Source organism: Ambystoma mexicanum, chromosome 7q (genome assembly GCF_040938575.1).
Source record: "Ambystoma mexicanum isolate Mex_15411 chromosome 7q, UKY_AmexF1_1, whole genome shotgun sequence".
NCBI classification, from domain to species: domain Eukaryota; kingdom Metazoa; phylum Chordata; class Amphibia; order Caudata; family Ambystomatidae; genus Ambystoma; species Ambystoma mexicanum.
The window spans coordinates 1,119,891,131-1,119,916,886 of record NC_090941.1 but is presented as its reverse complement, the minus strand read 5'-3'; the positions used below and the strand labels follow the sequence as shown (position 1 = coordinate 1,119,916,886).

The 25,756-nt window shown below is 52.1% G+C and overlaps 1 protein-coding gene and 1 pseudogene across 1 annotated transcript in view; both read left to right on the top strand.

Moving 5' to 3' along the window:
- SMPD1 (sphingomyelin phosphodiesterase 1) overlaps window positions 1-25,756 on the top strand; it is a 182,674-nt gene that overhangs the window by 30,318 nt on the left and 126,600 nt on the right. The window lies entirely within an intron of this gene.
- Window positions 424-10,491, top strand: LOC138528819 (Kruppel-like factor 18; annotated as a pseudogene).

Below are 25,756 nucleotides of genomic sequence, written 5' to 3'. Positions count from 1 at the left end.
GTCATGGTTTTCTGAGAGCCACATCGCAACCAGGAATTAAGTACTGGGTTCATTCGAGTGAAGCAGTTCCTGGGAGAAGCCTGTGGTGACTGAACTGAACACGCGCCTCTAACAAGCCCAGGGCAGATTCTTACCAAGCCCAGTATTTGATATTTAATCCATCTGCACTTTGCAGTACGGCGTTTAGTGCCTCGCTTATTGCATATCAAGAAAAACGTCTGTACTGTTGGTTAAAAGCCAGTTCTGGCAATGATGCCGCACGGGGCATAGGACCACCACCACCATCAGTACTGGGAATGGTGCCGTGTGGGGGGCATAGGACCACCAGTACTGGGAAGGATGCTGCGCAGGGCATAGGACCACCACGAGTACTGGGAATGATGCTGCGTGGGGGGGGGCATAGGTCCACCAGTACTGGGAATGATGCCGTGTGGGGGTCATAGGACCACCACCAGTACTGGGAATGGTGCCGTGTGGGGGCATAGTACTACCACCAGTACTGGGAATGATGCTGCGCAGGCCATAGGACCACCACCACCACCACCAGTACTGGGAATGGTGCCGTGTGGGGGGCATAGGACCACCAGTACTGGAAAGGATGCTGCGCAGGGCATAGGACCACCACGAGTACTGGGAATGATGCTGCGTGGGGGGGGCATAGGACCACCAGTACTGGGAATGATGCCGTGTGGGGGTCATAGGACCACCACCAGTACTGGGAATGGTGCCGTGTGGGGGGCATAGGACTACCACCAGTACTGGGAATGATGCTGCGCAGGCCATAGGACCACCACCACCACCAGTACTGGGAATGGTGCTGTGTGGGGGGCATAGGACCACCAGTACTGGGAATGATGCTGCGCAGGGCATAGGACCACCATGAGTACTGGGAATGATGCTGCGTGGGGGGGCATAGGACCACCAGTACTAGGAAAAATGCCGTGTGGGGGGTCATAGGACCACCACCAGTATTGGGAATGGTGCAGTGTGGGGGGCATAGGACCACCACCAGTGATGCTGCATGGGGGCATAAGACCACCAGTACTGGGAATGATGCCGCGTGGGGGGCATAGGACCACCAGTACTGGGAATGATGCTGCATGGGGGCATAAGACCACCAGTACTGGGAATGATGCCACGTGGGGGGCATAGGACCACCAGTACTGGGAATGATGCTGCATGGGGGGGCATAGGACCACCAGTACTGGGAATGATGCTGCATGGGGGCATAAGACCACCAGTACTGGGAATGATGCCGCGTGGGGGGCATAGGACCACCAGTACTGGGAATGATGCTGCATGGGGGCATAAGACCACCAGTACTGGGAATGATGCTGCGTGTGGGGGGCATAGGACCACCAGTACTGGGAATGATGCTGCATGTAGGCATAGGACCACCAGTACTGGGAATGATGCTGCATGGGGGGCATAGGACCACCAGTACTGGGAATGATGCTGCATGGGGGGGCATAGGACCACCAGTACTGGGAATGATGCTGCGTGTGGGGGGCATAGGACCACCAGTACTGGGAATGATGCTGCATGTAGGCATAGGACCACCAGTACTGGGAATGATGCTGCATGGGGGGGCATAGGACCACCAGTACTGGGAATGATGCTGCATGGGGGGGCATAGGCCCACCAGTACTGGGAATGATGCTGCATGGGGGGGCATAGGACCACCAGTACTGGGAATGATGCTGCGTGTGGGGGGCATAGGACCACCAGTACTGGGAATGATGCTGCATGTAGGCATAGGACCACCAGTACTGGGAATGATGCTGCATGGGGGGGCATAGGACCACCAGTACTGGGAATGATGCTGCATGGGGGGGCATAGGACCACCAGTACTGGGAATGATGCTGCATGTAGGCATAGGACCACCAGTACTGGGAATGATGCTGCATTGGGGGGGGCATAGGACCACCAGTACTGGGAATGATGCTGCATGTAGGCATAGGACCACCAGTACTGGGAATGATGCTGCATGGGGGGGCCTAGGACCACCAGTACTGGGAATGATGCTGCATGGGGGGCATAGGACCACCAGTACTGGGAATGATGCTGCGTGGGGGGGCATAGGACCACCAGTACTGGGAATGATGCTGCATGTGGGCATAGGACCACCAGTACTGGGAATGATGCTGCATGGGGGGGCATAGGACCACCAGTACTGGGAATGATGCTGCATGGGGGGGCATAGGACCACCAGTACTGGGAATGATGCTGCATGTAGGCATAGGACCACCAGTACTGGGAATGATGCTGCATGGGGGGGCATAGGACCACCAGTACTGGGAATGATGCTGCATGGGGGGGCATAGGACCACCAGTACTGGGAATGATGCTGCGTGGGGGGGGCATAGGACCACCAGTACTGGGAATGATGCTGTGTGGGGGGGCATAGGACCACCAGTACTGGGAATGATGCTGCGTGTGGGGGGCATGGGACCACCAGTACTGGGAATGATGCTGCGTGGGGGGGCATAGGACCACCAGTACTGGGAATGATGCTGCGTGTGGGGGGCATAGGACCACCAGTACTGGGAATGATGATGCATGTGGGCATAGGACCACCAGTACTGGGAATGATGCTGCGTGGGGGGGCATAGGACCACCAGTACTGGGAATGATGCTGCGTGGGGGGGCATAGGACCACCAGTACTGGGAATGATGCTGCATGGGGCATAGGACCACCAGTACTGGGAATGACGTTGCGTGGGGGGGGCATAGGACCACCAGTACTGGGAATGATGTTGCATGGGGGGTCACGTGCATGGGGTATAGGACACCACCACCACCAGTACTGGGAATGATGCCACGAGGGGCATAGGACCACTTCACAGCTATGGCAACCAAGAATGAAATGGCCGGCTTCAAGCATTTAAAATGCCCCCAGGAAACTCGCTGCCCCTAGAGTAGAGCACAGCATGCACAACTACGCTTGAAGGAACGGCTCCTCAATGACACCTGGGCCCATACACCCTCTACACTGCACCTTACCTGAGACTGGGTGATGTGCTCTCCACTGTTTCCTCCCTTGGTTGCTTGTAGATCCATTGCTGGCAGATGCCCCCTTCCCCACGCCCTGGTTTCTCTGCTCCCTAACCTGGTTCTTCCCCCTATGATTGCAAAGCGCTCTGTGCCTCCTGGCGCCAGGTCTGCGCTCAACAAATACCCTCAGAGTTCAAAATTAAGATTCAATGAGCAGAAGCTAAAAGCCAGCCAGTAGGCAGGAGCAACCAGTGAGGAACCCGGATCGAGTACCCAGTGCGCCGCAAATCTAGCGTCCACTTGCGGTGCACACTTTCTGCCCACTGTGTATGACCCGTTATGTTTAAATGTGCGCTAGATGTGCCCCCATTCTACTGTATTTATCGTGGGTGATAGTGGGAGTTTGGCAGATAGTAGTTGGGATTTGGGCGGTGGCGAGGTGGTGACGGTTCTGATGGGCAAGGTTTTCTTTATAGCGGCTAGTTCTGTCGCGTCCGGCGGATGGAATACCCTGTGGGGATGGCGATTGAGAGGGCAGGCACGGCTGCTGTTTGTAGCCCAGTTTCAGGGATGGCGGGTATATCTAGGGCATGGGCAGGGATTGATCTGGCGTTGATCACTATGAGTGGGGTTGAGGGTGTGATGGGGGATTGTAAGTGGTTTGTGCTGGAGGTGGGGGTGCTTCTGTTGGGTGTGAGTGTGGCTGAGGGGAGGGCTAGCGATGTGGCTGTTGGTGTGTAGCGGTGGTTCGTGAGTGATGATGGGTGGAGGTGGGATTGCACTGGGGGGTGGTGTTGAGGTGCGGTAGTGCCAGGCGGTGAAGCCTGGCCAAGCTTAGGCATGGTATTGATGGTGTTGTGGAACAAGAGGTTGGCTTCGGGTCGTTGGTATGCATGGGCATAGGTTGCTTGTGGTGTAAAAGTGAGATGGGGCTTTGGGGAGGATTTAGTGCTGGGTGGAGCTTGGTGGTAGTGATGCCAGTATAGCAGGGATGGTGCTTTGGGGAGGGTTTAGTGCTAGGAGGAACTTGGTGGGAGGGGTGCCAGTATAGCAGGGATGGTGCTTTGGCGATGGTTTAGTGCTGGGAGGAACTTGGTGGTAGTGATGCCAGTATAGCAGGGATGGTGCATGGGAGGATTTGTGCTGGGAGGAGCTTGGTGGGGGGATGCCAGTATAGGAGGGATGGTGCATGGGGGGGGGGGGGTTAGTGCTGGGAGGAGCTTCGTGGGAGGGGTGCCAGTATAGGAGGGATGGTGCATGGGGGGTTAGTGCTGGGAGGGGCTTGGTGGGAGGGGTGCCAGTATAGGAGGGATGGTGCATGGGGGGGGGGGGGGTTAGTGCTGGGAGGAGCTTCGTGGGAGGGGTGCCAGTATAGGAGGGATGGTGCATGGGGGGGTAGTGCTGGGAGGGGCTTGATGGGAGGGGTGCTAGTATAGCAGGGATGGTGCATGGGAGGGTTTGGTGCTGGGAGGAGCTTGGTGGGAGGGGTGCCAGTATAGGAGGGATGGTGCATGGGGGAAGGGGGGTTTAGTGCTGGGAGGAGCTTCATGGGAGGGGATGCCAGTATAGCAGGGATGGTGCATGGGAGGGTTTAGTGCTGGGAGGAGCTTGGTGTGGGGGGATGCCAGTATAGCAGGGATGGTGCATGGAAGGGTTTAGTGCTGGGAGGAGCTTGGTGGGAGGGGTGCCAGTATAGCAGGAATGGTGCTTTGGGGATGGTTTAGTGCTGGGAGGAGCTTGGTGGGGGGGATGCCAGTATAGGAGGGATGGTGCATGGGGGGGTTATTGCTGGGAGGAGCTTGGTGGAAGGGGTGCCAGTATAGGAGGGATGGTGCATGGGGGGGTTAGTGCTGGGAGGAGCTTGGTGGGAGGGGTGCCAGTATAGGAGGGATGGTGCATGGGGGTTAGTGCTGGGAGGAGCTTGGTGGGAGGGGTGCCAGTATAGCAGGGATGGTGCATTGGGAGGGTTTGGTGCTGGGAGGAGCTTGGTGGGAGGGGTGCCAGTATAGCAGGGATGGTGCTTTGGGGAGGGTTTAGTGCTGGGAGGAGCTTGGTGGGAGTGGTGCCAGTATAGCAGGGGTGGTGCTTTGGGGATGGTTTAGTGCTGGGAGGAGCTTGGTGGTAGTGATGCCAGTATAGCAGGGATGGTTCTTTGTGGAGGGTTTAGTGCTGAGAGGAGCTTGGTGGGAGGGGTGCCAGTATAGCAGGGACGGACTGTGCATGGGGAGGGTTTGGTGCTGGGAGGAGCTTGGTGGGAGGGGTGCCAGTATAGGAGGGATGGTGCTTTGGGGAGGGTTTGGTACTGGGAGGAGCTTGGTGGGGGGGGGTGCCAGTATAGCAGGGATGGTGCATGGGGGGGTTAGTGCTGTGAGGAGCTTGGTGGGGGGGTGCCAGTATAGGAGCGATGGTGCATGGGGGGGTTAGTGCTGGGAGGAGCTTAGTGGGGGGGGTGCCAGTATAGCCGGGATGGTGCATGGGGAGGGTTTGGTACTGGGAGGAGCTTGTTGGGGGGGGGGTGTGGGGTGCCAGTATAGCAGGGATGGTGCATGTGGAGGGTTTGGTACTGGGAGGAGCTTGGTGGGGGGGGGGGTGCCAGTATAGCAGGGATGGTACACGGGGAGGGTTTGGTGCTGGGAGGAGCTTGAGCTCCCAGGGATACATTGCCACGCTCACCCCCCGTGATATAGTGCCAAGCTCATTTCTTTACAGTACCGTGCGTATAGTTCCCAGCTCGCTGTATATCTTGAAATGTAGCACTTAACACGTCCCTGCCCCAATTTCAGTGATATAGTGCCCTTCTCACTTTCACAGCTGCGTATAGTCTCACCCTCTGTCTGGTCTGCCCTCCTGGACAAGGTTCCTCCAGTCAGCCCTTTTAGGTCTCCTGGCCTCTCGGCTGTCTCCTGGCTTCTACACTCGCTCCTGGCTCCTAGGATCTCTCCTGTCCACTCAGCACTTTAAGCTGATTCATCCTGACTCATCGCTCTCTTCTGCCCTGTCAGCTTGTTCATGACATCCTATCGCTTTCAGATGTTTTGGCTTTTTCCTGCCCTCCTGGCTTCTCTCCTGACCTCTCAGCTCTTGCAAAGGTCCTCCTTCAATGTTAGGCAGACTCTTTGCATTGTTATCCCCTCCTCCTGGCATCTTGGTCCCTCCTGGCATCTTGGCTCTTGCAGACTCATCTAGTGTAGCATGCAAAGGTTAGTATTCACTGTCAGGCAGACTCTTTGCAGTGGTGTCCCCTCCGTCTGGCATCTTAGCTCGCTCCTGCCCCCCCCCCACCCCTGGCTTCTCTCCTGGCCCCCTCAGCTCTTGCAGGCTCATCTAGTGTAACCTGCAAAGGTTACCCTTTAATGTCAGGCAGACTCTTTGCAGTGCTGTCCCCCTCCTTCTGGAATCTGAGCTCTCTGCTGCCCCCTGGCTTCTCTCCTGGCTTCTCAGCTCTTGCAGGCTCATCTAGTGTAACCTGGAACGGTAACCCTTCAATGTCAGGCAGACTCTTTGCAATGTTGTCCCCTCCTCCTGGCATCTATGTCGCTCTGCGTTCGCTTGGTTACGTGTTCTGTTTTGGTTCAGCCTTTTGTCGGTGTGCGTGTTGTTATGTTTCTCCAGCATGGCTTGGTATTGGTTAGGCCTTGTTGATCTTTCTTCCAGTCCCTCTGGCTTTAAAGCTTAGTGGGTAATGTGGCCCGCCTGTAGGTCCAGCAGGCACCACCAAGTCATTAAATGAACGGGCAACCTTTTTGGGGGTCAGGTGGAAGTCCACCCTGCCCCTCCTGCTCATGGCTCTGCATCTGTTCCTTGCAGGGTTCCTGCCGCTTTGGTGTCTCCATCTCTTTGCAGACTTCTTGAGCAATGTCTGCTCTGGGGTGCGTGTACACTGAAAGCATGGTCCCGCGGAGTCCAGGTTACGCGGTGGAGGTACCCGGCATTTGCGTATGTCTCCCAGAATGCTGGTTCTCGTTCTTTAGAAGATCAAAGGTCGATATCACTGGTATCGTGTATATATAACTGGGGAACCGGGTTCAGGGTTAGGGGGATAAAGAAACTCTACTTTGGGTAGAGAATGTGGAGTCTCTAGGCCTTTGGGGGCTGGGTGTGATCTAGGTTGAGGACTCTGCTGATCCCAACCCTGCCCACTGCCGCGTAACTCCAGGCACTGGCTCCAGAGCCCTGGTATCCTCGGCTCTTGTGGTCTCCAGAGTCCTCTTTGGGTCTTGCGACTGGGTCAAGTCAGTAACTTTGCATCACCACCCTCATAATTCTTGGTGCCGTTTATATTTAATATGTTTTGAGTATTAGGACAACTTTACAGTTCCACCTGGTACCTCTTGGTTTTGCTTGGAGAAAAAGGAGCGCTCCCATTTTAGTGGCTGAACCATCTACCCATTATTTTAGATGATTTGAAAAGTATCGAGTGACCTGGGTCACAAGCCGCTGACTTGCCTTGCCCCGTGAAGCTTGGCTACTTTGTAACTGTGATGGAGGCTGCAGCTGCGCGGGAGGGCAGAACCGCACACCCTGGGGGATAGGGTTGCCTGGTGACTCCTAGTTACCGGGACACAATAGCCGCAACATGAACTTTCACTCGGATGACAAAGGCCTCGGAAGGGAATCTGTAATTTAATAGGTATCAATTAGCGCTCTCATTCAGGTAGCATGTTCTGTTATTATTTGTATTGCGCCTACTGCCATTGTTATGGCCTCGAAGCACTGTGGGGGGGATGAACGCCCTTCAGGAAGACCGTTGTAGTCTAACTAGACATGTAAATGAAAGGAGCAGTGCAACGCATACGTACGTGTAATGCCAAATCTTTGATATGCCGGGATGACAAGATTTTAAATTTAAAGCAATTGTTTTTAGTCAAGCAGCGCATACTGCAAAAGCAAAGTGGTTACTCACAATTTGTTTTAGTAGGAAGGGAGGAAATTTGGAAGGGGCCAGCAACCTAAGTGCCATGTTTTAATCACTGGAGCATCTTTGCAAGCCAATCATTGGGCTTAAAATCCAATTTTAATCTGGTTTAAATCAGTAGGTTTGTGTGTGTAGCCATCTCTGCCAAGATTTGAGTGCAACCTGGGGGCGCTGGTTCAAATGAGTCCTTCATTCTTGGATCGGGTCAATAAATTGGGTCTCATTAAATCTGGCTATGATGCGGATTGAATTATAGATCTCCTTTCAGCCAATCGGAATGCTTGAATTGCAGTCTCCAATCCCTGGTATAGACGCCGTTGAAACCTTCTGACTTGAGCAGCGGCCAGACAAGCAGCCCAAAAGAATTGTCCGGATGTGTAAAGGGAGAGAGGGTGTTTGTTCGGTTAATTTGCCCAGACTATCAACTTCTTGTGGGTGTTCATTGTTTCTCTGCAAAATCCACAAACATGGTGTATGTACCCCGACACCTATGATTACTTGGTGGGAGTCTGAGGGGTTGTTGAGTGCCTTCTTTTTTGTGTCCCCATTGGTAATCTGCATTTATTCTCAATTCATTTTGCACATTTGCCTAAACATTTGACCTCCTATAATATCCTTGCTTCTTAAGTCTAAATAGCCGTATCTATGGCAACAGTCCCACCGGATATGTTGCGAACACCTTCATAAAATAACCCTGTTTCCCTTGGGCCTGCCATCTTGGAATACCCATCTAGTGCTGTACAGTTTTTGAGAATCTTGAAATCAATCTAATTCTATAATCCAATTCTTACCATGGATGGAAGTAAACCAACATTGCAACTTCTAGAATGCATTAGGTGGTCGTATGAAAACAGTGGACCTGACCAAGGGGGCCTTGTGTCATGGATGGGTGTTGGCGTAAACGCCCGCGCCTGTGTTCAGAAATTGGCGTGGTTGCGCCAGGATGCATAGTGACATGGTGGTAAGGCTGCTGGGGTGGGGGGTATCAGTGAGTGTTCATGAAGAAAGTCTTAGTAAATATCTCTCAAGTGAGTTCCTTCCCCTTTCAGCCTGTCATAACTGAGTGTTCTGATCAGTGGCAGCTGGGGAATTGTGTAACGTAGGGGCGGAGCGTAAATATTGCCCGCAAATATGCAGGGGAGACTGGGCATAGCAAGGGATATTTAACCATTCAAAAGGGGTTCCGGTAGGGTTCTCCGCCGGAGAACATTTTAAAAAGAATGGGTTAAGACAGCCGATCTTACAGCCCACTTGTTGTGAATAATTGGGTTAAAAGCCAGGCGGTTTGCAATCAGTTTTATATTGGTGTCACAGGTGGTCTAGAGCAACTCGGAAGTCTGCTAGATGGTTATGTTTCCCTTTGACAGTTCAGGCCAGTCCAGGAGCGGTTCCTACGCTGCGTGCTGCAGCAAAGGGGGAGCGCTACGTATTTTCAGTTGGCTGGCTTTTACCTGTCCATAATGGGTGGTAGGTCGGCGCTCCAGCGCCCATTATAGATGACCCGACTCCCTCCCACCCCCCGCCCCAATTCTGGTCATTCTATGTTTTTGTTTTCTTACTTTAAGTTTATGCATATAACCCAGAGCATGGAAAGCACTGCTGGCTTAAAGAAGGACCGGTCTGCCATCAGTAGTTCGCAGAACGTGCTTATAGTGGAGGTTGGTGGTGCGTGCTGTAATTGTGCCATTTGACAAAGAAAGAAGCCCAGGGAAGGGGTGTTCGAAAAATTGAAAATGGCTGCCGCACTGAAACATGTGACTTCTGCATCCTGAGGCACTCGACAGCAATATGCTAAGGCAGGTGGCCGCCTCATACGGTTATGCGGCTTTTACACACTAAGGTATGTTGTTGCCACGTACAGAAGCAGACGGCTCTCACGGAGCCCTACAGGTAAGGGGCGTATCAGCCACTTTTACTCCCTAAAAATAGGCAAATGCTCCCAAAAAATAAAAATAAGGGCTACAAATATTCCCCCCAAAAAATAGGAAGCTGACACGTAGGGTGCTTGTCCGCCTGCCTTCACCCACACAGCTCCATGGATATGTTTGAACCGGAAGTGCACATAGTAGTCTCTTCCCGTGGGCCTGTTACTGCTTGATCAGAAAAGGTGCAAATGTACTTTTTAATGTGCAAGAAGGAATATATGCATTACAACCTCATTTCTTTTTTGAAGTTAAAACATATGTTGACTTTCTTTTGAAGTACTCCCATTAGAAATGAGTTACTTTTTACTTGTAAAAAATTGTTTTCCCATCCTTAAAACATAGGGAGTAAAATACTACCAGTTAAAAATCTGATGTGGAGCACTGGTCTTATGTATCAAGGTGCATTGTTAAGATAAAGTGATGCACAGCCCTCCAAATATGTGGTGTGCATGTCTGTTTTACTCAGAGCTCGGCTCTGTGGCACAGCGGTTAAGCAACTGGGTTTACTCCAGCAACTGTGCAATCCTAAAGGATTTAGCAATAATCCCAAGAACAGCGACTCTGTTTTGCCATATGAGAAAGTGGCTGACCAGCCCTACAACCGTTCGACAGCTCAGGGATCAGGTTCAGTAGGAATGGCACTTATCCAAGAGTGAAGGGAAGTAGAAGCCTTACCGAATCGTTTGGAGGCAGGGCTGTCCCTGGGAAGGCTAGAACGTTCAGAGCCGTATCGCTGCAGATTTATGGGGGCCATCTTGGGACAGGGTAAAAAATACCTCTTAAAAACATCTAAATTCTAACTCTCTGGAAAACCCGACTTATCTCTCAAAATGGAATATTGGACTTGGCATGTATCAATAGGTTGCTGGCTTCAAGCCAATTCTATTATGGTTAAGGCAAAGGGTCATCTACAGGCAAGCAATCATGGAGGTGATAACCAGCTCGCGGGGAGCCTCTGGCTGTGGTTTAGGTACGTGAAGCTCACATTAGCTACTTTAAGTGTTCGTTATGTAGAAGACGACCCGGTTAGTATTGAGCAGCATGCTGTAAACGCGGTTAAGACCGAAGAGTGCATACAGTCAGCGAGTGATGAAAGGGAGAAAACCGAGCAAGCAAGCAGTGAGGGAGGAGTGCAGAGAGTGATGAAAGGGAGAAAAGTGAGCAAGCAAGCAGTGAGGGAGGAGTGCAGAGAGTGATGAAAGGGGGAATGAGCAAGCCAGCAGTGAGGGAGGAGTGCAGAGAGTGATGAAAGGGAGAAAAGTGAGGAAGCAAGCAGTGAGGGGGGAGTGCAGAGAGTGATGAAAGGGAGAAAAGTGAGCAAGCAAGCAGTGAGGGAGGAGTGCAGAGAGTGATGAAAGGGGGAATGAGCAAGCCAGCAGTGAGGGAGGAGTGCAGAGAGTGATGAAAGGGAGAAAAGTGAGGAAGCAAGCAGTGAGGGGGGAGTGCAGAGAGTGATGAAAGGGAGAAAAGCGTGCAAGGAAACAGTGAGGGAGGAGTGCATACAGTCAGACTGATGAAAGGCAGAAGAGCAAGCAAGCAGTGAGGGAAGGGTGCATACAGTGGGAGAGTGGTGAAAGGGAGAAAAGATTTGGAAATAATCTACATATAGGTTACAAGAGGAACCAAAAGAAGAGATCGGATTGCCAAAAGGAGTCGTGCAAAGGGAGAAAAGAAGAGGACCCAGGACAGGTCCTCGGGGCACTGTAGGAAATAGGATAAGGAGGAGAAGCATGATCAGCCCAAGAGGAAGTAAAGTCGCGATTAGAGAGGGAACGGCACCAGGAAAACCACGCTGGTGCAGGGCTGACAAGCGAATAGCATGGGGGACGGTATCAAAAGCAGCCGATGAGTCAAGAAGAACAAGAGAGGAGAGTTTAGAATAGCGAGCAGGGAATCAGAAACTCGCATGGTGGGCAGTCTCAGTCGAGTGTGGGGGATGGAAGCCAGGTTGAAGAAAAGGAAGGAGAGAGTAAGTATTAGCGAAGGCAGACCCCTAGGAATAAACCACACATTCCAGTAGTTTAGATACGAAGGGAAGGCAAGGAAGGGTCAAGAGACTGCTCTTGTAGCATAGGTAGTACAGATGCGTGCTTGAAAGAAACTGGAAAAGTGTCAGATGACAATGAAGAGTTAAAGAGTTCAGCAAGAAACGCTGTGGGGGTAAGGGCGGAGGCGGGAGGATCAGAAAGAGAGGCAGTTGAATGAGCCTCAGCGATGAGGCGTCCGTCTCAGAGAGGGATTGAATAGTGGTCATTCCAGACAGGGGAGAGGAAGAAAGATTAGGAGGGTCTGACAACACGGAGGGAGGGAGTAACGAGGAGGAAAGAAGGGAGATTTTGCAAGAGAAATAGTTGTCAAAGTCAGAGGCCGAAAGGTTTCAGGGTGAGCCAAGATGCGGTGGAGGGGGGGGGGGGGACTGCCACTCAGATTTTGAAATATCTGACGTGGAGGAGAAGAAATTAAAAATGAGTTTGAAAAGCTGTTTAGCGGAAAGGAGTAAAGAATCGTATTCAGAATGGAGAAAAGTCAGTGAAGCCAGGCCAGGATTGAACCAGGATTTACGCCAGCGGTGCTTAGCTCGGCACAGACTTTCACGGGCGGAGCGAAGAGACGGGGCCATCCAAGGTTGAGGAGGTTTGTGTAAAGGAGAAAAGGGAGTAGAGGGATTAGAGGAGGTGAAGAGTATCAGTCAGAGAAGAAGAGATGGAAAGAGTATCTGTATCAGTAAGGATGCAGACGGGTCAAAAGGGGAGATGGGACATAAGAGACTTTGCAAAGGCTGGGAAGTGGAATAAACCGAGCTCACGAAAAAAGGAAAGTAGCAAGAGGGCAAAGATGGAAGAAAGGAGGAGAGGAGATGGTGATCGATGAGTAAAGAGGAAGTGAAGTGACTGATGAGGAGAGGAGCCAGTTCAATAGATAAGGTGAAGGGATGACCAGTGGCAGATTTAAGGCAAAGGGCCCCGTGGCCAAAAATTACAGAGGGCCCTCAAGTGGGCGGGTCCTGGAGGCGGGGCCCCAAAGTAGGCGGAGTTGCGCAAAGATGAACTTTAGGGACTTTAGGGACACAGGATTCATTTTATTTAAGTTGTGATTTTTAAGGCCCGAGCGCAGACATCCAGCTCTGCACTAATATTACAACAAGCAGAATTCAGGTCTGCTTAAATCTGCATTCAGGGGAGTTGCTAGGTCTGGAAAAGACCCGAGGCTAAGCTGATGTCGGAACTGTTGGGACTGGGGGCTAGCTAGTCTTTTGGCTGTAGCTCCTGAGATTCTATCCGGGGCTACAACCAAAAGATCACGGGCTATAGCCCCCTTAGCCCCCCCCCTAGCAACGCCCCTGTCTGCATTATTTCTTAACTATAATACATTAAACACTTGCTAGAGCAGGGGAGCGTGCGTTTCTGGAGAGGGGATAAGGTGAGAAGTAAACTGCCTGGACCGAGCTGCAGTGGACAACTGGGAAGTGATTAACACAGAGTAATAGTGGGCATTGTGCACCGCGCGGCGGGCGTTTAAAGCCCATTAATAGATTAATTGCCTCCATTACAGTGCGCTGTGACCATCTGCTGAATTTCGGGTCTGACTGCAATGTATGTCTCAGAGAGAGACTGGGAAGGGAAGGGGTGGAACAGGGCACAGGGGCCCGCTCGCCATTTGTCTGACTGCTGACCGTTAAGTCCACCACTGGGGATGACCCAGACCGGTGTGAGGGGGGTTCGATACTTGTGATGGGGAGTATGAGGTATGGGTCAAGAATTGCTAAGAGTGGGACATTAGAATGCAAATTAGATGGGTGCAAATTAAAGTCACCCATGGAAAATGGGGTGGGGTCGGAAGGCAGTAGAGAGGGCAGGAGTGTGTCGAGGTCCTCTCAGAAGGTAATAACAGATCCAGGGGTAGATGGCGAACTGATAAGCAGGAACATGGAGAGTACTCGTGATACTCAAAAGATGGAAAAATTAAGGGGCTCAGATGTAGCATGAGATCCATTCCCTGCTCGGCGGGGAGTGTGGGAGCGAGACAAGAAGACGACTCAGAGAGCGATGCCCGTGCTAGGTGGTGAGAGCCGGGTTTCAGTAAGGCGTGGAGACAAGTCCAGTACCGAGGGAGCTTTATGACAGAAGGATATGAGCGATTGCCAGAGTCACGATGAGGTGGGTGGCCTGGGGAAGAGGAAAGGCGGCCATAGTGAAGAGGGGGAGGCGGAAAATGGCAAAGAATCTAGAAGAGTATATCGCCATATATAAGCACCAGGAGAGAACGAACACTGGTCCTTCATACAAGCGGGACAGGAGGAGGGGGCACTTGGGGAAGTGCAAGTCTCGGGTAGATCGATATGGTTGCGGCCTAGCCCTGGACAGTAGCTGGGACTTCGCCTGGACTTCGCGGGGTAGGGTGACCAGATTGTTTCCACTGCACTGCTCCCAGTTGTTTTTATAGTATATGATAGGTTATTTATAACACGCCTACTACCCAGAGGCTTCAGGACCCAGGGATCGAACCTGTGTTGCGCCGTGCCGTCTTGCTTCCAAGGCCAGCACGTTGCCCCTGAGCTATCCTCCCGAGACAAAGTTGCTGTTTAGGAATGCACAATCTTGCACAGAAGAAATGCTGCGTTTTACAACGTAAGATAACGTTGGGTTGTGATAAATAAATTATAACGTGTTCATTTGAACAGCAACACGTTTAACCCCTTCTCCTGGACAGCCACTTTCAAGAGTTCGTCGTCCTACTTTTATGTTAGTTGCCCTGTCCCAGTCTTTTACTTTTTTTAATCTGGTCACCCTATCGCCAGGGCTTTGCCCCGCAGGAAATTCAAAATACCTCGGGGGATGCTGTAACTGCTGGGAGTGGGAGGGGGTGCATGCAAATGTGGCGGGAGAATACTGCACTTCGCCCTATTTGTATACACCTTCAGCCGCAAACACCAGGAGACGCAAACATTGCGCAAGGCAGGGGGCGGGGCGGGAGGCTAAGGGGGGTGGTGTCTGTCAGTGTCAACAGATCTTGAGGAATAAAACCCTGGCAGGAGAAGTAAATACCAACCGAAAGGCTCAAGGAGGAGGGTGCAAAATGCAGGCCGGGGATTGGTTGAAGGCCAGCGCGTTCCTGCACGTGCTGCCGTGTCAGAGGGGCAGCCTATCGCCGAAAGGACTAGCGCTTGACTGCTGCGCGGTGCCCTGTCGCGTGCGAAAGCTTGCTACGCCTGGCATTCTGCTGCGCGCTGCATCCTGGGATTTGTAGGATATAGTGGACACCCGGATCTACGACATGCATGGTTCTCTTAAATGATCATTTCTTATTGACATGTGAGCAGAGGTAAATACTAGAACCCGCGGCCATAGCAGGGGAGCTCTGCAGTTGTTCCAGGTCTGGTTTGATGAAATGGTTCTGTCCATTTTCATTGTGTTGCTTACTGGGACTTTCTAATGGGGGAAGAAAGGAACGTGACGAGTGGCGGTTTGCAAATAATGAAAATATGACCGTGTGTCTGACATGGAGAAGCACAGAATTCCTGGGTCCAAGGGGCTGGCGGATGACGGAAAGGTGCTTAAATGTTCCTTCCCCTAAGCAAGATCCTTGACCACACACGACACACGTCCTTACAGTTCGGGCTTCTCGGTCGCTCTGACGCGGCCGGGAACGCCCCGTTTATTTATACAGAACGCGGTGGCGTGTAACGTCACGCCACCGCGTGCGTATCCCATCACAGGGCAGCGCCACACTCCTCCTTTTTCGGGAGGACACACAAATGCTTTTAATATACACTGCAAACCACTAAACAATTAACTAATACATTTCACACCACACTTGCCTAACACCCCTTTAATGTCAGCCACCCGGATCCCTTCACTCAGGTTGACCAACCAACTGTCCCAGCACGTAATCACTGAGGTAAGTGGGTTTCCCTCGTCCAGCCCTCTGTGGTACCTCCCGCTTACCTCCGGCACGGGAAGTCCTTTGGCAGACGTCCCCCGGACAGGGGACCCAGGTGTGCTGGAGGAAATTTCTCCATCTTCTGGTATTTCCACTAAGTCCGGCTCCCGCGGCGGTTCAGTTCTTGGATCACCCAGTTTCTTGAAGAAGCTTACATTCGGGGTGACCGCAGATCTTCCGTCAGAGGCCATCACCATGGACCCCTTTACAGCCACAACATCCAATGGCTCCGGCTCATAGGGGAGCGAGAGCTTTCCATGGGGGTGTCGATTACGGAGGAGGACTTTGTCCCCCGGCTCGAGCCGCTGGTGGTGGAGACCCCTTTGCAGGTTCTCCTGTTCAATCCTCACCCGCCGGTCTACCTCGACCTGTTGATTGTTAATCACCCCGGGATCCTTCTCCCCGACCTCGGGTAGTAGACCCCTGGGGCAGCGCACAGGGCCTCAGCTGGAGCCACCCCCGTGGATGCATGTGGGGTGGTGTGGTACACCTGCAGGAACTGGTATAGGGCTCATTGGAGTGGCTGTCCTTGTCCCTGGGCGATCCTGAATGTCTTGTTCAGTGTCCGCATCAGTCTTTCAGCATTTCCATTTGCTCTGGGCCACAACGGAGACACCTTCCTATGCTGGACCCCTCAGCTCTCCATGAGTTCGGAGAACCGCTCACTCTGAAATGGTGATCCATTGTCTGAGCACAGAGTGTGGGGGAACCCATGGGCCGCGAACACTTTCTCCATGGCCACGTCCACCTGGGCATCCTCCCCCGCCCTGGTCCACCTGGGCCACATTTGGTGGGCGGTTTTGGCGCGGGACCCACGTCCGAGCTGGGCCTCTCGGCACCATCACGGGGAGGGCTGCCTTGCACACTCTCGAAAAATGGTCAGGCAGGCCGCACCTACCACATGTCCTTCCAGCCGCCGGACACTCCGTCGGGTGGGGGAGGTCATACCCGCACTTCTGGCACGATTCCCCCACTCTCCCCGCTCGGTCACGGGGTCCCACACCAGGCCTTCTCACTCCTCTGCCACCATGCCACATGGCACACACCTCCTCCGACTTTATTGACCCCGCCTCCATCTTGATTGCCCGAGCCTCCGCCACCTCATGGCACCGGCCTACTTCCAGGATGCGGGGCAGAGTGATACCCGGCTCTCTCAGGACCTGCCTCCTGAGTTTGCCCGAGGAGCACGCCTGAATTAGCATCATGCGCCTTATGTCCTCTGCGTCTCCCCATGCACAGCCCAGGGAGAGGCGATGTAGGCGACCATAGAAGGTGTCCAGTGTTTCATCGTCCTTTTGCTTGGCCGATAGCATGACAAATCTTTCATAGTCCACGTTGGCAAGGGGCAGAAAATGGCCCAGGAGTGCCGCCTTGGCCGCGTCATAAGAGCCATCCCCTGTAGGAAGCGATTCAAAAATCTCCTGGACCGAAGGCCCCGCGGAGTATAGCATAGTTGCCACCCTGCTGTCATCCGTTACCTGGGCGGCCCTGAAGGACATATCGAGGCGCCCAACCCACCTCCTCCACCTGGGCCCCATGCTGGATAGTGGGCCCAATGCGTCAAATTCGGGGATGGGCTGCAGGTCTGCATGGGCACGTGCTTGGGCCATGATGGGAAGTCCTTGCTCAGAAACTGGCTGTACTACCGGTGGCCCCTGAGGCAGAGGAGCTTGACCACCTACTTGGACTTGAGGGGGTAGCTGTGGAGCCGCCACTGGGTGTTGCACTGGAAGCACCGGAGCCTGAAGGACGTGCTGTTGAGCTGCCGCCTGACCACCGTCCTGGGGAAGCTGTGCGGCTGCAGGGGTCCCACCGCCTTGACCGCCAGAGTCACTCATGGGTTTGAGCGCACAGGCGCCCCCACTTTGGAATCCGGGGGCCGCAACTCAGTCACCCACCACCACCTCACAGTCTGGACACCCCCCACAGTCAAAGTAACAGTTCAACCTGGGGAGGGGATGGTGTGATCTTGTCCTCAGCACTCCTAAGACTGCCACCAGAACTGAAGAAGCAGAAGAAAGAAACCTGCCAACTTGAGGATCCACCACTGCAGTAATCCACCCTGATGATGAAGAGGGTGAAGAAGAGGCCACAGCAGCCTGATGATGAAGGGGATGAAGAAGCACCATGCCCCTTCGCTGCAGCAAACACCCAGGGGTGTAGGAGTTCCAAAAATTAAGCGAAGAAAAGAACTGGGCTAAACAGGCACAGCCATTTTAGCCCTTCTCCTTGCTTTCACTCGACGTAGGAGGCCCAAATCTGGAGGAAAATCCAAAAAACGGGCATGGGCATGCAGGTTAGACTGCCTGCAAGCAGTATGTCCAAAAAATAGACCTGGATCACCTTCACCATCCAAACCGGAGCTTGGTGAAGTTCCACGGCCCTGCTGACAAAATGGCCGCCAGCCACGTGTGCAATCCGCAGCCACACCATGAAACGAAATGTCCGTACGCTCCTTTTCAGGGAGAAACATTTCGGAATACTTTCACCGCCTGGCCCGGGCATCCGCATCCACTCGTCGCCACTGTTGGGGGTGAGTCCTGGCCCCCATGCGGTGCCGTAAACCCCCATCCTGTAAGGACCACACACGACACACGTCCTTACAGTTCGGGCTTCCCGGTCGCTCTGACGCGGCCGGGAACGCCCCGTTTATTTATACACCACGCGGCGGCGTGCAACGTCACGCCGCCGCGTGCACGTCCCGTCACGGGGCAGCGCCACACTACCGTAGCAGGCTCAACTCCCCAGAGAGTCCAATTCCCTCAAGGTGTTCACAATGTCCACACTCAAACATGGGAATATATAGTACATCTAAATGAGAGCTATTGAAATCGCCAGTGGGTATCCCCAAAACCTGGCGATACCACGGCTTCAGTGGACCTCATTTGGAGACCCTAATTGTACTATTAATTCATTTAAATGTCTCCTTAGAAGACATATCCACATCCCAGCGTATACTTATCGTATGCTAGCAATGTGCTGGGGTTATAGCCACGAAAGCAAGGATTGGCGAATGTGTCCCCGCTTCACTCCACAGAGAATATGCTTAAAAACCCCAGATGTGCCAGTCCTGCGCGGAAATGAGCCCTTAAACCCGGCGCCGTGGGTCCTCATTTCCGGGTATTGGATCGCGGCAATTGCTTAATGACAAACTTCAGACGTTTCTAGAAGACAGGGCGACTCCATGTTGCAGGGATAGTGCTTTCGCCCTTCTTTTTTAAATTATTTTTTTAAGCCAACTATTGGATGAGGGGGCGGCCCATCCACAATGGGGAGCTGACCATCCCGCCATTGTGCTCCTGGGATGGTCACCTTGCTACGGAAACATGGTTTCCAGGAATGGCGCCGGGGCCTTTCAAGTTTTTCAAATCAAAGACCCCCGCCCCACCCAACAACTTCCTCCATGTGTGCAGTCAGCATTCTTGTAACACGGCAAACAAGTAATTTCTCTATTTTCATTCAGGGGCTTAACATGGGCGCTTTGCAGCAATCGCACTAAAGCTGCGTTTTCTGTCCCCATGGGCTATTCAGAACTGTGTAATCACCTCATTGCTTTCTAGCACTGGTTCCTTCACATGGCCACTCGCTGACAAAGAAGAGTTTAGAGCTTTTCAGTGGCCATTTAGTGTTTCAGCTTCTTGTTGGTTGGCCGTCTCGTGAGAATCGGCGGCTTTTGACCTTATCTTTGTTGCCATTGTAATGCAGGTACCTCACGGGTGCCTCAGACTGTTTTGACTCTCAGCTGGGGGTCCCCACTGAAATGGGCCCCCACACAACTTCAGTCAGGACCCCAGCCAGTACACGCCCAGTACGGCATGCAAGGCTAGGAGTGTTTTTCTTCCCCAGTCTTGTATGGCCCATTGGACATGAATACTGGGGTAGTGAAGGCTCCAAAGTTCCCACGCGAGGGCCTAGGCTTGCGAGATGGTGGCTCTCCAGCTCCCAAGAAGGGACAGGTGTTTGACATCTCTGCCTGCTTTCTGGTTCCTATCGGGTGCGCAGGAGCACGTGGGCCATCTGAAGCCGCATGTTGGTAGCAAAGAGTCCTAAGCTGCAGCTGAGGCGTCATGAAAGTTAGAAAAGAAACATACATGTGTATATTCGTATGTATGGGTGTTGTATGCATGCGTGCATTCAAAGTACTGTTTTTCGAAAGTAGCTGAAGCCTTTCTGTTTTAAATGGCGGCCGCCCCTCTCTCCTCTCCGGTGATGTTCTCTCCGCTAGCACCTTGATGCCTACAGGTCTTTGTTGGCGCTCTATAAAGCCCATTACATTACATTACAAGTGCATGAGAATGTGCACATGTGAGTGACGGTGGTGTTTACATGTTTGTGCATATGGTAGATGTGTGAATGACCGTGCATTGTGTGTGTGCCGTGTGAGAGTGCATTGTGTATGTTGCATATGAATGTGCAGTGCTTTAAGTGGGGTGAGAAATTGCAGGTCGTGTTCTTTCTGGTTTACAAACACTGGCAACTTGAGACAGTGATGGCTCTATGAATCTCAGTAGTCTTGGTCTTTCTCACCGGTGCCCGTGGTGCAGGCTATTCCCTATTCTCGCACGCATACACACTTCTGTGTGAGTGAGGCTTGGGCCTCAACCCTGTTTGCAGTGCAAAGCTAAGCCTCGATTTCAATATGGCTGCTATTATCTAAAATGGTGTTTGGTTTTCCCATATGCACTGAAGCAAAACTACAACCCCTCCCCGGGTTATAACCCCTGTCAATGTCCTGCCTGCCCCCTCCCTGAGTTCCTACTGTCCACTTCTAGGATTCTGCCTCATTTGGAAGCCCCGAGCAGCACGGGATGATTGTTCTCTCCCCCTCCAGCCCACAACACTTCCTTACTCAAGGACTTATTAGAAGTATCACAAAGTACACCACGGGGTACAGCCATAGCTGCCCGCTCACTACCGGAAGCATACCATCGGTGGGGATTGCCCTCAGCAGTTACAGCTGCCCGCTCGCTACTGGAAGCAAACCATCGGTGGGGATTGCCCTCAGCAGCTATGGCTGCCCGCTCGCTACCGGAAGCATATCATCGGTGGGGATTGCCCTCGTCAGCTACGGCTGCCCGCTCGCTACCGGAAGCATATCATCGGTGGGGATTGCCCTCGTCAGCTACGGCTGCCCGCTCGCTACCGGAAGCATATCATCGGTGGGGATTGCCCTCGTCAGCTACGGCTGCCCGCTCGCTACTGGAAGCATACCATCGGTGGGGATTGCCCTCGTCAGCTACGGCTGCCCGCTCGCTACTGGAAGCATAACATCGGTGGGGATTGCCCTCAGCAGCTACGGCTGCCCACTCGCTACCGGAAGCATACCATCGGTGGGGATTGCCCTCGCCAGCTACGGCTGCCCGCTCCCTACCGGAAGCATACCATCGGTGTGGATTGCCCTCGCCAGCTACGGCTGCCCGCTCGCTACCGGAAGCATACCATCGGTGGGGATTGCCCTCGTCAGCTACGGCTGCCCGCTCGCTACTGGAAGCATAACATCGGTGGGGATTGCCCTCAGCAGCTACGGCTGCCCGCTCACTACCGGAAGCATACCATCGGTGTGGATTGCCCTCGCCAGCTATGGCTGCCCGCTCGCTACCGGAAGCATGCCATCGGTGGGAATTGCCCTCGGCAGCTACCCGCTCGCTACCGGAAGCATACAATCGATGGGGATTGCCCTCGCCAGCTATGGCTGCTAAAGGGGTTTTGCCCTTGCTTTTGGGGTTGGACAGAAGGGGCTATCACATCTAAGAGCAGCCTTTTTAGAGTGAACGCCATTTGTCCAGTTGTGGGCTTCTGTTTAAACACGTGCAGTTCATTCTGGGAGTAACTTGAATTGAATTTAAGTGCCTGATGGGATTCATTTCAAGTCGGTGCAGAAATGAAGCGATGCGCCGGTTGTGTGGCTCCGCGGTCCATTGGAAATTGCCCCCGTGTGGCGTGTGCCCTGTGTACTCGGCACTTAAGTTTCTTGGCACATGAATAAAACTGCCTATGTGCCAATACGCCCCGTTGTCCTTTGGAGAAGCTTGTCCAGATCTGCTTCTCTCTCTTCATACTGGGATTTGTAGTTCTGGATTTATAATAGAACAAGTGCCAGAAAGTAGAGGAATAGAGCCGCGTGTAAGAAAGCACGCTTATCCGCTCATGCTTTCCCTTGAACTACCAGTGTTGGGTCCCTCCGGCCTCATTCATGCCAACACGATTAGAAACGAGCCTAGACCATGGTAAATTAGTCTCGTGGTCCCCTTGTGACTTTGATTAGAAGCACAAGCTTGCTCCTCATGTCGTGCTCGAGAGTTGACTTTCCCTCTGTTCCCGCTCTTTGCTCCATCCTTTCGGTGGCCCTGTGTAGGCAGCCATAGATTTGAGAAGCACAGTTTAGGAGCATTTCCTACTGATTACAACCTAAAAGGCTGTATATAAATATGTCCTCCGGTGAGCAATCCGACTGAGCGATTTCACCGCTATTAAGATCAGATATTCGCGTGGTCTTGTGTGGAAGTATCTCACCCTTGGTCCTAACGGCCTGGAATCCCGGCTTCTGCACTGGCTGCTGTTTGTTTATTTATTTATTTATTACATTTATGGAACGCCCAGACCCGGAGGTATCGCAGCGTTTGTACAGGGGTATAGCAACAGATGGAGAAAGGAGACATTAATCCTATTTCTTGAAGAGCCAGGTTGTCACAAGTTTTCTAAAGGTTGGGTAGGAGCGCTCGGTTCTGATGTTGGGTGGTAGGGAATTCCAGAGAGCGGGCACTGTGATACAGAAGCAGTGTTCATCTACATTTGGGACATAAGGTTTTCCTGGACCCAAGATTGGGGGCGACCTTTTTTGCCTGATCCTGGAGCCAGGAAATTCTGGCCCAATGCCAGCACTGGATAGCACCCTACCTTTCCCATTCTTATCCAGCTTATGTTTGGTACGTTATCATTTGGGTCATCCGAAAGGTGCATAACGCGCAGTGGGAAACCAGAAACAAAGGCCCAGAACCCCAAATCTTTTGGTGGTCATTTGCACCAAAAGAGAAGCACAATTCGCAAAGGGCCTCAAAATGAGCGCATCTTGGTTGCGGCCATTCAGTTACCTTTTTTTATCCTTCGTGCATGTGCACAAAAAATAAGGCATTTCAGGACATTTAAAACGCATCGTGAATACACAAACTGCAATTGCTTTTAAATGCCCAGAAATAAGGGTAATTCATCCCCTTGATACAGGGGAGGCGAAAATCATGTCATAATGATTTCTGACCCGGTCATGATTTTTATTTTTCAAGTGCGACATCCGCAGCTGTTGCACTTTGATTTCTATCCCCCAAAGAGGGCTAAAAATGCTTTATTTTTTCTCGTGCATTTCCCTGAGACTGGTCCTTTAACGTCTCTGTGAAATGCACGTCCAGCAACCACATGGCTGCCTGTCATACATTAGTGTTTTGAGTGCATTCCCAACACTAATCTCAGCAGGGGGGGCTGGACAGCGCATCTTTGCGCTATCGCCCAGCCCCCCCTGAAATGCTCAGGTCACCTTTAGTGAATAAGGTGATGTAAGGAAGGCATGGTATCAATGGTAGACACAGACACAGACAATTTATTTGGTATTTTAGTTGGGTTGGTAGAATTCCTGAACTGGCTCTAACTCTAGAATGGGAGTAGTCTTGACCATTAAATAACAAAACAAGTCCAAGTCAGTCTAGTCAAAATAAAAAAGGGCCAATACTAAAATAAAACGAACCATGCCCTCCTTCCTAAAATGAAAATGTGTCAAGGGAATACAAAAGGAAACTAGGGTCTCAAAATGAATGTCAGAATGGCTTAAATAACCACTCCCTTCGCCACGTTCAGCACCACTGGGTCTCGAGGGTTTCTTAAAAAGGATAGGTGGGTGGCACAGTTCTATCAATTTTGCACACTTTGGCTTCCTGGAACAACTGAACAGTTCACGTTTGGGCTTCAAGCTTCTGGTAGTTCAATCTCTTCCTTAGGCTTCCTCTGCCTTAATACACATAAATACACAGTTCTACTTTTGATGGTTACTTTCCCACAGTTCACCACAGGCTTCCCTCGGCCGGGATTGAGCCTGCCTCTCTTTTCACGTTGTGTAATTCTAAGCTTGAAGCCTAGGTATTTCATCTTTTTTACAACGTGTAGAATCTGATCATTTAGACACCAATTATGTACTTTTCTGCTTTTTAATTGATGACCGAAGATAACGATGTGTGACTTGGAAGGATTAATCACAAGCTCATTTACTTTTGCGTATTGTTCCATAGCCGTAAGAAGATGCGGTAGGCTGATGGGTGTATGGTCTCTCAGCGCTATATCATCGGCATATGCAATAAACTGCACTGGATATTTACCCATTCTTGGGCACACACGTGAGTGAGCTAATAATAAATCTGCCAAGTCTGATAGATACAGATTAAATAGATATGCAGCTAAAATGCATCCTTGTCTTACTCCATTCGTAGTCAGTCTTTCGCAGGAGAGATCTCCACTGAGATTCAGTTTTATTCGAAACGTTGTGTATTGGTGGAAGGCAGCTATGATTGCAAGCAATCCCACTGGGATGCCCCTGCCTCTTAATTTATTCCACAGTTTTGCTCTGTTTACCATGTCGAAGGCCTTAGTAAGATCAATCATAGCACTTTATGTCGTTTGGAGTTTAGATCGCGTGCTAAGATCTTTTAATGTTATGTTATGTTATTTGGCATTTTATATAACGCTCTATATATCATTGCTATGACATCAAAGCGCCGGTAGGTTGAACGCCCTCGGGGACAGTAGTCCAGGTCAGTTGAGAGAGTAAGGTGTCGAAGGGCGCTTGGGTGCACCAGTTAAGTGTGCAGCTGATGTAATTGCCTGCTGGGAGCTCCATCCTAGCATTAGGTGTGGTGGTATTGATATCGGTTCTATGTGTGCTGTCTGGCGGGTGCACACCCAGCCTGGGTTCTGGCTGTGCTAGGCCTGTGGGACGCTGATGTGTGCAGCTAGGCCAGTTTGTCGTGGGATGCAGCTGTATTTTATTAGAATGATGAAATGTTCATGGGACAGTGTTCGTATGTGAGCAGATAGGCCGAATTGATCGAGGGGTATAGCTGCACTCTAATTGGGTGATGATGTCGAGTAGAGAGTAAGCGTAGTGATATGATATGATAGGATAGTTTATTTATGCTGCGCCCACACACAATGCGTTTCAGTGCGTCCCACAACAGAGGAGGGAACGAGGGAAAACACAAAGAACATGCCTATAGGCCATGTACAGCAAGAATGCAAAGATAAACCGTCGCACTCAGCCTAGCGACACCCCATACATTGCAAGTGCCAAGACACAGACAGGAGGGAAATGGAAACAGACAGGCGATTACCACACAAGGCCTGATGACCTCTTCGGAGAATCACACGTGGTGGGGGAGAGGAGAGGAGAAAGGCGGGAGGTGAACAAAACAAGCGACCATCGCACTAGCCCCTACGACACCTCATGCAGTGCCAGGGTGGGGGGGTAACAAGTATGCGGGGGAGGAGACAAACAATTCTAACCATCATACTAGGTCCAGGGACATTTCCGATAGAGCAAGTGCAGAGAGAAAGTAAGGGAGGGGGGAGGAGAGGGAGAGAAATGGGAGGGAGGGGAGAGTAGAAAGAGCAGAGAAGGAGAGCAAGTACAGTTGCACAGGTCAGTAGAACACATAATGTTGTAGGGGAACAGAAATGTAGGCGAGGATTCATGGTGGCGATGGACACAGCATGACTCGGGGCTAAGGGGAGGTCCAGCGTGAGAGTAGGGGGTGAAGCACCACAAGTCAATGTGCCCAGAAGTCAAATCCAAGCGTTGGCAAAGGTTATTGATGGTCAACCCTTTGTGACTCAAGACAACTCCTGCAATGAATGGGACGGGGGGAATGGAAGAAAGGGGGGAGGAGAGATCAGGGAAAGCAGGGGGAGGACAAAAGGGGGCCAGAAGGGGGGGGCATGCAGGAA